The sequence below is a fragment of the Gallinula chloropus genome, assembly GCF_964237585.1.
Source record: "Gallinula chloropus genome assembly, chromosome: 4".
Classification (NCBI taxonomy): domain Eukaryota; kingdom Metazoa; phylum Chordata; class Aves; order Gruiformes; family Rallidae; genus Gallinula; species Gallinula chloropus.
Window position 1 is genome coordinate 91,315,126 of NC_140088.1, and position 11,751 is coordinate 91,326,876.

The 11,751-nt window shown below is 48.5% G+C and overlaps 1 long non-coding RNA gene across 1 annotated transcript; it reads left to right on the forward strand.

Moving 5' to 3' along the window:
• Positions 1-518: 518 nt before the first annotated feature.
• Positions 519-11,455, forward strand: LOC311191817. Its single transcript, XR_014617307.1, has 3 exons — positions 519-613; positions 7,880-7,974; positions 11,380-11,455. It is a non-coding gene; the product is annotated as an uncharacterized lncRNA (long non-coding RNA).
• Positions 11,456-11,751: the final 296 nt, after the last annotated feature.

Below are 11,751 nucleotides of genomic sequence, written 5' to 3' on the forward strand. Positions count from 1 at the left end.
TCGCGGCAGTGGGGAGCAGCCGCTGCGGGAGGCGGCTGTGAGGGGCTGGGGCACACAGACGGGGCTCTCCCTGCTGGCCGGCCGGCGGAAGGATCGTGGGGAAGTGCGAGACAACAACCGCCTCCCCGCGGTCCCTCCGCGGCGCCTGCGCGGCAATGGGGCTGCTGCCGCCGCCGCCGCCTCAGTGCTGCCGGGCTCGGGTGGCCCCCCGCCCGCCTCAGTCCCCGCGGCTCCCCGGAGGGTGAGCGGGAGCGGCGGGAGAGGGGGAGAGGGGCTGCCTGGCGCCCGCGGCGGCTGCCCGCCTCTTCGGCAGCCCTGGCAGCGGGGGAGGCTTCGCTTCGCCCGCCCTTTCTGCCGCCTGGGCGCCTCCGAGTCTCTCCCAGCCCCTGTACCGGGGATTTACCTTCTCCTTCCCTGCCCGGCGTGGGCCCGGCCCCGGCCCCAAGGCCCGCAGGAGGGTTTCATGGCCCTTCTCCTTCTCGTTTCCAGGTGCCGGGCTGTGCCTGGCGGCCCCGCCGCCTCAGGAGATAGACAGGGATTCCCGGAGTGCCAGGGAGCCCAGCTGCTTCCTCGCAGCTCTACTCACTCCTTCTGGGTCAGCTCGACTAATCCTGTGAGTGTTCAGGGGGTTTATAAGTATTTTAATGGGGTTTTGGTTGGTTTTTTCCCCTGAAGGGTCTGGGTGTGTGCTGTAGTGCTGTGCAGTAAAGGCCAGGCAGGGAATAAACACCTGGATGAAAACCCTGGCGCTGAGGAAGAGGAGTGGCAGAGCCTTGCCATGCCCCTGGAGGTTGAGATTAGGAGATAAAAGCAAGAAGCAGAGAGCAAAGGCAACGCGTTTGCTTTAAACTCCTTCCAGTGTCTGTAGTTATTAGTTCTTCAGACAGCACAGAGGAGGATTTCCTCTGGAGATAGTAAGTACAGTGACATAAATCAAGCATAGAGAAGGCACAGAACTCTATTTATTTCCTGACAAATTCACTCTGAATCAGTTTGCTAAAAGCTCTTCTGTCAGAAGTTTTTTAAACCCTTTCTCTAGTATCTCTCTCTGGTATCTGAGGTCTGAACAGAAAGGCTATTTCTGCTGCAGCAACCAGACTCTGTGCTTAGGGTGAACTGCTCTTCAAGCCTGCTGTCTCCTGCTCCTTTCCATTGTTCTTCTTATCTCAGAATCGGATATGCCTTTTAGAAGGTGCAGAAAAGGACTAGTCCCACTGGAATTTTATCTAGCTTTCCCAATCTCATTCTTCTGGGTCTCACTGGTGCTTAAGAAGCCTGCAGAGCTGTTAAGAGTTTTCCAAGATCAGTTGGCCTGCTGCTGGTTTGTGGCAGTGACCAAGTGAAGGTAGCTGAGCTGATGGGCCCAGCTGGGAAATTCGTGCTGGAGCTCTGGCCCAGACAGCCCTGAGCTCGTTCCATTCCCACTGTTAGGGCAGATCTTGTGTTTTCTAATAATTTGCCAAAGGGATTTCCATTTTTCCTAGAACATTTCACATGTCAGTGCTGGGACCCTGAGGTGGTGCAGCACATCCTCAGACCAGTGGAGTGTGGAATTGATGGTTTGGCAGGAACCTCTAGTGCTAACATACCACCAGGGAGTTCCTTTTGTCCCTCTTGTGCTGATTGTGCTGGGTACATACATTGACAGCTGGGTACATACAATTACAGTCCTTTGTCCTCAGAGACAGTAGGAAGGGGCAGTTAAGCCAGCACCCAACTGAGATGAAATTAGTACAATAAACCAGCCAGCTACTGGATCAATACTCCTTCCAAAGGAGATCCTGGAGACTGAGGAGCGAGTGAGTCTGGCACAGGAGGGACCTGGGAGCAGATCCTCTAGCAGAGAGGTGGTTTGAAGGTGAGGGAAGTGGCTGCCAAAGGATTTAGAGAGGCTGCTGAGAAACAGACAGGGGCAACTCTTGGGCCTGTGGGCTGGGGAGAAAGCACAAGAGGCAGAATTAAACCTAGGAAGAAAGGAACCTGCTGAATGTTACAGAGTGTGCTTGGAGCAAGGCTGCTGCATGCAGGTGTTCTGCACGCAGGGACTTGACTTCATTGTACAAAATGTGAGGCCTTGGAACAGTATAAAGACCCCAAGTGCCCTGTCAGCCAAGGAAAGTGGACACTCTGGGAGCAGGGAGAAGGTCTGTTCATCCCTTACAGGGATGTGGGTGGCTCGGGTCGTAGCAGGATGAAGGGCATCCCAGCCTGGCTGCCAAGGTGGCGCGACAGCATGCACGTGTAACTACGCAGGCAGCCACTGCCTTGGCACGTGCTAGGCTCTGGGGAGGTAACAGACTGGTAAATATTCAACCACTGAGAGATCCACATTAGTGGAAAGAAGAAAATCCCACATACAAGGTGTTGTGTTACCTGCCCACAGCCTACAAATGCCTGATTTTTCCTACCCCCGAGCGGAGTGGAAGCAGAGATGCTACCGGGTTCACAGCCGAGTCCCAGCACCTGGAGAGAGGAAAAGCCTGTGTCTTAAGCACCCTTCAGAAGGGAAAACAGATGGTCTTGTGGTTTGGCTCTGCTTTGGAGACCCAGTGCTGTTTGCTGCCTGACTTCTGGCCAGTCAGTTAAACCCACAGATGCAAAGGTTAATCCTAATCTTCATACCCACCCCACTTAGGAGCACGCGAAGCCCAGCACGGGCAGCGAGCTAGATGTGTCCATGTGCATGTGCAGAGAGCAGCTTCAGAACAGGGGTGAGTTTACCCTCGGGTCAGGCTGGTTGTGCAGCTGAATTAAAATATTTGGCAGTGTTTGAAACTTCTAATAATGGCTATTTGGATTTAGCTGGTCAAGGTGAGCATAGGGTGGCAGAGTAAAGCTAGTTACTCCTGTGTCTGTGCTTATCAAAGCAATCAGAGGTGTGTCAGCTGATCGCAGCGAAGAAATGTCCTACCCAGGCTTATGCAGGGCTGGGGAGAGTTCTCTGCTTGGGGTGGGAAACTCATTTTTTCAAAGGCTGGAGTGAAAGAGATTCCCAGAAAGCTGCAAAGAAAAGTTGTGCTCTGTGAGGCAGGGTTTGTGAATCGATGTTGTAGAACGTTGGGAAGAGCCACAGAAGGAAACAAGGAGAATCCTAAAAGCCAGGGTTTGGTGCAGTGACTTGATTTGCTCCCAGGAAGCTGAGCAAGGTGCTTATGGAGTAAAAAACATCAGGACAGGGAAGAATGAAATGGGTTTGAGCACTGAACTCGCTCTCACCTCCATGAAAACTGAACTACCCAAAATCACTAGTTATTTTACAGATCTTACCCTTTCTGTGCAACAATCAATCAACAGGATGTTAATTATCCAAGTGAGCAGGGTGGAAGGCAGTGCGTATGAATTACAAGACTGCTCTACCTTGTAAGTACATTAGTTGTGCTTGTTTTTACCCACAGTAATGAACTGCCCTTTGGGAAAAAATAAATCTCAGATTCCTGAAGTAGCACATGGAAGGGAAAAAGGAACTAGAGGGAGGCTCCTTCATTTCTTCCAGCTTGCGGGGCAGATTTCTGCGGCTGTGGGACAGACCAGCCTGGCTGCAGTTTCACAAGCAGAGTTCCATGCCTGAAACCGAAGCTAAATTCTCCTGGTGTGAAACAGGAAGGAGCATCTGGCTGATAAGAGAGCCTAGCAGCACGCCAGCCCCCTTTCCAGGGTACTCCAACCTGCTTTACTTCTTCCAAAACGGGAGAGAAATGAAACCAACATAAATTCCTTGTCCCAATCCTTGTCACCTTTCCCAGTCCTTGTCACCTTTCCCAATCCTTGTCACCTTTCCCAATCCTTGTCACCTTTAAAGGCAAAAAAAGAAAGGTTTTTTTTTTAAAAAAAGAAAATCAAATAACTTGCACACTAAATGTCTCAGGCACCTAACTGCATTTTAACTGAAGATAGCAGGGAGAGGAGCCGTGGCTGCGTGCAGCACGCAGGGGCTGTGCAATTGTGTAGCCTGTTCTGTCTCTCCTAAATCAGTTGTCAGCTTTAGTGCTCCCCCTTATCGGAAGCTATCACCTGTCAGGCAGGGAGAGGCAGCCTCAGGGACGCAGCCAGCTGGCTTTGATTGTTGAAAGGAGCCTGTTGACATTAGAAATCATCATAAGCTGACTCACCGGAGCACCGGATCAAATGCAACATCTCCCCAGCCTCTTAGGGCTGCTTCCCAACAGTCTCCTGCGACTTCTCCCTAACAGCAGGGATATAAATTATTTACCTGGGAAACCAGCCCTGCTATTTGAGCTGATGAAGATTCCCTTACTGGCTGTTCCAACCGCAGAGCTGCTTGAAACAAACACACACTTCTGCTTTCATCCAGAGCAGTGAAACACACGCTTCTATTTAGGAAATGAAGTACCTCTTTCACTTTCGGTGATTAATTTGGAGAGGAGAACTGCAGGCACTAAATTAACCTTTCCACCTGATTTATTTTGTACTAAATAAACGGCCCCATAATCTAATTTCCTCAAGCAGAACAGATAATTTCTGCAGTTTGCTTTACTGCTTGGGAAACGGTTCTATTCTACTCCATTTAACCTGGTAAAACCTCCAGACTGCATCCCTCACCCCTGGGGATTGTGCCTGTAATTCAGTCATTCTTCCTAAAAAGTAGATGGCTGGGCAGAAGTGGGTGTTGTGACATGGGAGAAGGGGCATACCTCCTCCTCTGTGGCATTTCCAACTTTACCCTCTCAGTACTGGCAGCCTGGATGGCAGAGCAGAGCCACTAGCTGATAGTAACATTTCATGAGCATTTCTCCTTAATTTTGTTCCATGTCTGTGATCCACATGCCTGAAGTCAAATTTACTGTATGGAAAAGAATCTTCATTGGTTCAACTGTGTACCCAAACCTTGACCTGCCCTTCTGAAGGATAAAACTGCCCAGTTTTCAAAAAACCCGCATGAAATAGTCATCACCTGCCATTAAGTTTAGTTCTTGCAGAATGTGATTGAAGAGATGCCTTTTTTCCCCTCAGATTGCTTTCTAAACTGCTTCTTACAGCCTTTCTTAATGGTGCTAGAAGCAAAGCAGAGCAGTATTCTGAGAGAAGCAGAAAAATCACCTACTTTCACAAGCCAAGACCAATGAACAGCCATTAGAAACACAAAGATATTAACCACAAAACCCAGTTAAAATCAAAGAATAGCTGAGGTTGGAAGGAACCTCTGGAGGTTTTCTAGGCCAAACTTTTGCTCAGAGCAGGACTTGCTTCACAGCTAAACGAGGTTGAACAGTTTTCAGTGTGGCCTGTAACAAACACGATGGGTAAATGGACACAGAGGTGAATAAGGCAACCCCAGCTGTGTACTTGTGAGTGTAACTTAGTCCAAACAAGCCTTTAGCTAAAGCACCTTTATCCTGCTCTTCAGGTAGGGACAAAAACCTAAGAGCTCCTTAAACATTCATTCTTCCTGGCTGCTTTTCCTTTCTAGAACACAAAAATTCCTTTCTTTCTCCTATGTGACCACTTAAAAGCAGTTCACACTAATTACCTGTCTGTGATTATGCTTCATTGTAGAGACCATTTTCTGTAGTCAGATACTCTATGTCCTGGAGAGTTCATCTCGGCCTTGTGGCTTAGAACCTGTGCAGTATTTCTGTGACAGTCACATGGGGGCCTCGTTAAGCAGGTAATTTGCCACCCATTAACAGAGTGCCTACTTCTTCTCTGTGCCAGCTGGGCTCTCAACATCTCTTTGCCAGCTTGTTTCGGGTAGAAGGAGGGTTGCTTGCAGACTTTACAGGAGCGGCGCGCGCTCCGTGTGCTGAAACCCCCCTGGCAGCAAAGCTGGGTGCAGCAATCCTCCTTTCCCATCCTTTGCTCTGGAATCCTTGCTGTCAGGGCCTGGATTTCCTTCCGTTGAAGGGAGGTGAGAACTTTGCCATGGCAGCAGGAGAGCAGGCACAGATTAGGCAAGGTGTCAGAGGATTGTCTGCACACCCCCGAAGTATTTCGGGAACGGTGTGATGTGTGGTCCTAGAGATGAGGTTAGGTGGTTTGGACTCCTGAGTTAGACCTGGGTATTTCCACACAGGCAGAGCTACTTACTGACTGTACGTGAGAAGGTACATCTGAGTTACTACTTCTGGCAAGTGCCATGAGTATGTTAGTGAAATGCACCTGGATGTGGTAGCAAAGTATAGAAGACATTGCCCCAAAGACCTTGATTTTACCAGAAGACGTGCAAGGTGGTCAGCTGAAGAAGCCCTGGGAAAGACAATGACATGGATTTTGTTCACAGCGCTTTAGAGATTTAATTAAAGGGAGGTTTCATCTCAGGGGGCTTTCAAATTGAGCCTGGGACATTAGAAGGTGTGCTTACTGAAAGGTAAGGTGTGCTCCAGAACTCAGATGGGATACTCTGACAGGCCAGTGCGAAGGGAAGTGAGGATGTCTCTTTGGGGACACAGCAGAGAGCAGCAGGGTGAGAAATGAGGGGGGAATGTCTGACTGGTGGCCAGAAACTTGTCACTGAGAGCTGGTGAGGCGTTAAGTTGTGATGTGTGACCCCTGGTGCCGTATCTCCCGAGCCATGTGGTGCAGAACATCCACCCTTTGCCATTTCACCTCCTTTCCCTCGCGATCCTTGCACTGCATGGCTGAAAACCACAAATCAGGATGGAAGTGTCGGCCTCCTGTTCCCTGGATGCTTCATGTAAAGGGTCTTTCAGCCTCCTGGTGTTTACTCCAAACGATATAACATGGATTTGCACCACATTAAATCTGAGAAAAAACTCTATGTCCATTCAGGGTCAGCATAACCAGATGTCTCCTAGCAAACCCTTTTACTCAGCAGTTGCCTGTTTCTACACTCAGAAGGTGACTGCTCTCATTTGCTTGGTTTAACTTTTAATGACTAATTTAAATTCCATTTATGCAGAATCCCTAAGATTTCCAAAATGCCCTCTGAAATTATGCACAGCTGCTTTTCTTTAGGGAAAAAAAAAAAGAAAGCTTTTAAAAGCCTTAAGTACAACACTGCCTGGAATTACCCTGTCAATGAAATAACAGAACCCACTTGAAATAAGTGACAGGAATAGCCAGTGAATGAAACGCACCTTCCGGTAACACACGGTTGTTACCAGAGACCTTTAAGCAACCTGGTAGTTACGTGGTCATGCTTAGACAAGCACGAGGTTATTGAAACATGCAGCTTCCTTTCAGACAATTTAACCTGCACTGAAGGCAAATTACAGCCCTAAAAGCATTGAAGCACCTTGCTCAGGCGTTTGGCAGTGTTCTCTTGGCTTCTAAAGATTACCCTCACTGCCCAGCAGTGCTGGCGGGATGGGAACGGGGTCTGTATCTTCAGCTGCCCTTGCAAATACTGCCTGGGACGGCTTCCCACTGGAAATGGATGTGTCTATCTGATAGGACCCAAAAAAGACTGAAAGCTGTATTTTAATAGACTTGAAGGGGCAATAGGCACTTTTGACCTGAGCTGTAATGGCCATTGGACAGACTGAACCAGCTCACAGGGGGACAGGCACAAGGGCACCTGCACCCACCCGGCGCAGGCATCGCGAGTAGTGATTGCAGTCGCTGGGTAAGTCATGAAATGCACCACAGGTTTGGAGTCTTTCCTGCTCCCTTCCTTTTTCTCAGAGAAAAATTTCCACAGAGAGGAGAATTTCAACAAGGTGAGGCAACAGGGACCCACCAGCAACTAAACTGCAGATACTCTTGACGTGGCACAGGTGAAGTCATCTGCCAGTGCCTTCCCCTTCTCCCACGTTACACAAGGGTTTGCACGGGCGTGAGGATCTACCTCCCCTTCCTCAGCTCATTCTGGCCTCCAAAATGAGATTTGATGATGTTACAGACGTAGGTTGAGTTGGACAAGGTGTTTGCAAGCTTGGCAGCTAGCTCCTTTGCTTTTCAGCTCTGTGAAGAGGGAGAGGTCTTCATGAGAAGACGGGCAGAGATTCGGGCTCGCCAGAGGACGCCGCTCACTCTCCGGCTGCTGCCTCGCACTCTGTGAGTATCAGGGATCATGGATTCCTGTGGTTACCAGGATATCATAGGTGGGCTTGCTCAGAGCTGTGAAATACTGGGCAGGGGTCTATCCACACTGTTACTGCAGGAATTTTCTGCGTCAGTGAAAATTCTCAATGAAGACTTGGAATTGCCTTTGCGAATCGAGATTTCAGCACCACAAGCAATCAACCCTTTAGCTGTGTTGTACAAGTTGTATTCCAACTACTGTATGAGGAATAAGAGCATATATCCAGGGAAGATTTGTTTTCCAACAGGCTTTTTGATCTCTCTCTTCCAGTAACCTCACCTTAGGAGTCAGAAGTTAGGGTTCTCTTTTGTCAGAGGGGATTCAGAAATGCCTCTCGAGACCATGTAATGCCAAAAGTAGCTCTGGTGAAACCAGATTAAATGAGCAGGGAGGTGAATACTGCATTAAAACAGCTTAAATTGGATGAAAACAGACCAAATGTTAACGGAGGCAACAACACCAGAGGTCTGAAGTAGTCCCCTTTGGCACTCCACGTCAGTATTTTACCTCCTCCCGAAGCCTGGTGCTGCTCTCTTGGTGGTTAGCTGTGGTTTGGCTTCTTTACACTGAGAAGTTTTGCAATTTAAGTTATACAGACCAACTTCCTCTTGTCCCAGGCCTGAACGCAGCTGTGCTGCCGTGGGGGTATGAACGGTATAAACACAGTAGCTTTATTTTTCCAGTAAACAAAGTAAGTGGTATCAGAGCATGGCAGCTTTACACCAGCTTCAATGCTTGTGTGATTTTATGTGTATGTCAATACCTATCGTATGAACAAGAGTGAGAGGTGCTGCCTCTAAGTATACCCTGGAGTTCTGGGGTGTATGTGACCTGGGTTCTCTGCATCTGGCCCGTCCCAGCACCGCGGGCTGCTCGGCTGAAGGTGCCCTGTGCTGTGTGGCAGCCTCACAGCCTGGAGATCCTGAGGAAGCAACCACGCTTCCAGGCTCCCTGGGATGTGTCTGAAAGCGTTTCTGGATGCCCATCAAACACCCCCTGTGTCAGCTTTGCCTTTTTCAGATGAAGTGACACACCTGAACAGTGCAGCTGTCCGCTGCAAGCGTTCTCCTGCAGGCTAACAGGCATTTCCCATCGTGGTGAGCTCCTCCTGCAATGGGAACTCCTCTCACCTAGACACTAATACCCTTGGATGCTATTTTGGGGCTGGTTTTGCTCTGTGTTGCATCAGCAAGACAAAAAACACACAATCCCTTAACAGCTTACAGTCTGCCCTAAATGTATTAAGTTTCCATCGACTTGTGTTTGGGTCCTGTGGGCGCCAAGTATTTTCTTCTAAGTATAGCTCCCTTGAGATGGGTTTCTTTTTCCTGCACCTCCCTCCCTAATTTCAACAGCTGTTTGGAACTTGGTGCTGTGGTCACCCAGGCGGACGTACAGGGACCGTCCTGGCTGGTCCCTAGATCTGTGGGTGCTGCCACTGAACCTTTTCCCTGACACCAGCCCCAGATGCACAGTAAGCCTCGATGGGCAAGCCTTGCTCTCCTGTCTGTTAGCAAGCTCGCCAGGAATCAGAATAAATTCATTTATTTATGAAACTTGACCCACTTTCCAAGGTGAGAAGTGTGAAATTACACCCCTCTGTACTGAAGGCAGTGGGACCAGTGGGGACATCTCCTCCTACAGTGACTGGAGGATCAGATGCTGCTCTCCTCCTGGGGCTTCTGCCAGGGGAACTCATCTCAGTTCTGGCAGGTTTATGAATCATTTCATCTCCTGGTGAGGGGAAGGCCATGCAAAGGCTTCAGTTCTGATAACTTTGCTCACCAGGTGCTTGTCCCACTGCTTCTAAAAGCAACAGAACCTGCTAAATACCTCTCACATGCATATGTAAATATACACAAGGATAGCCTTTCTATGTGTTTTCTGGTACACATACTTCTGTATAAAAATGAAATGTACACCCTGAGCTTATTTGCTTAAAGATCCTATTTTTATTCCCCTTGGTTAAGCAGAAAACAATCATCCCATTTATTAAAGAGAGGGTTTATTTGGGCTAAATCCATAATCATAGTACAGCAGCAGTTTGGTCTTAGGGGAAGAGAAGCAGACACAACTCTGATTTCTGCCTTCCAGTTTTCAGCACTGCTGCTTTCCTGGTCCCACTGTCCTCCATACCAGTATAACGGGATCCCAGTGTGGCACTTGGATTAATTAGTGGCTGTGAAGCCTGTGGAACAATTTGGTTAAGTGTTTTGAAGGAAACTATTGTTCTAAGTGACCCTTATTGTTCTTACCTAGGCAACCAACTACTGAGTGGGCAGACTGTTTGTGTCTAGAGTGTTAATTATCTCCTGTCCCTTAATCCTGGGGGGGTTTGTAATCCTATTTCAGTTTGGAAACCCACATGCCACAAGGCCCAATTAGCATCTCTGATACCCCCTGCTAGTCAGTGCACAGCTATTAGCTATCCATAGCTACTCCCCATGGATTGCTGAGGTGCCAGGACAAGCTTTGCCAAGCCATGTAGTCACACAGCTTAGTAAGGCTAGTTAAAACCATGCCTGTTTAATTCGGGGACATTGGGAGGTCACATCACAACAAATACTTGCACTTAGTTTAACATTTGTCTTGCAGAGGTGGCTGCAGTATAAATTGCTGCTTTTATCAGGCTCCCAAAAATGTTTCCCATGGGTTTTCCTCCATTTTTAATGCCTTTTTTTGGTTGATTTCCCACCCAGTTTCCATTTCAGTGGAACTCCAGAATCCCCCTGTTGTCACTCTTTCTAAGCAATGAGTACTCTGGCATCTGCACCTAAGGAATTGGTAACTTCCTTTTCCCTTGTGCATCTTTAGGTTCCCAAGAACGTTCAGGAAGGAACTGCTGTTCTGTAATGCACAGCATGTTGCAGAATAGATAAATTACATTCTTTCTAAACCTTACCACGACTCCTCCTTTGCCAACACCACTTTGTTGCTCCACCACATCCAGACAGCACAGGGAGCAGACTGATTTTCCCTGTTAATAATCCCAAAGCAGATTGGTGCATCGTGTAGAGTGAGGATCCTTGGGGTTTGTTGCTTCGGTTTGGATTTGGGCTTTCCCCCCCTCCCCTTGGTCCTGCTCAGCATTTTGCAACAGATCATTGAATTACAGGGGAACAAAGACAGGGTGTGAAATCCTTCTATCTGAATGTAGAAAGTGAGCCCTGCTGCTGTGAGGCTGCAGGGAAAGCACCATCGAGCCCTTAGATTTCTACACCCCCCCCTTCAAACTGCCTGGGACTTTGCAGGGTGTTCTGTCCCGTTTAAATGAGCAGGGGGAAAGGAATGTGTGTGTGTTCAAGTAGGTGTCTGAATCGGCATTTTTAGAACTGACACGCTCTGCATTTACAAAATGAACCTCTTTTGCCCTTCAGGTAAACTGAGACCTGTGTTCTGCTTAACATGGCAGTGAGAGGAGGAAGAGCATCCATAATACAGCAGCAAGAGGAGGAAGAGCATCCATAATATGGCAGTGAGAGGAGGAAGAGCATCCATAATATGGCAGTGAGAGGAGGAAGAGCATCTATACTCCATCTCTGTGATGGCAAGATACGCTTCTGAATGTGAGTGTGGGGGAACAAGCTGCAGCTGCTGAGGACATTTAGATATCAGAGCCTGGGGCTCAGAGCCTCATTCCATAAACATCACCTAGATGGCATCACTGCCAGGAGCCTGTTTGAAGTCAGCTCTTGATGGTAATTGTTCTAGTTCAAACTGGAGCGGATCCCTAACAGTCTTTCTTCAGA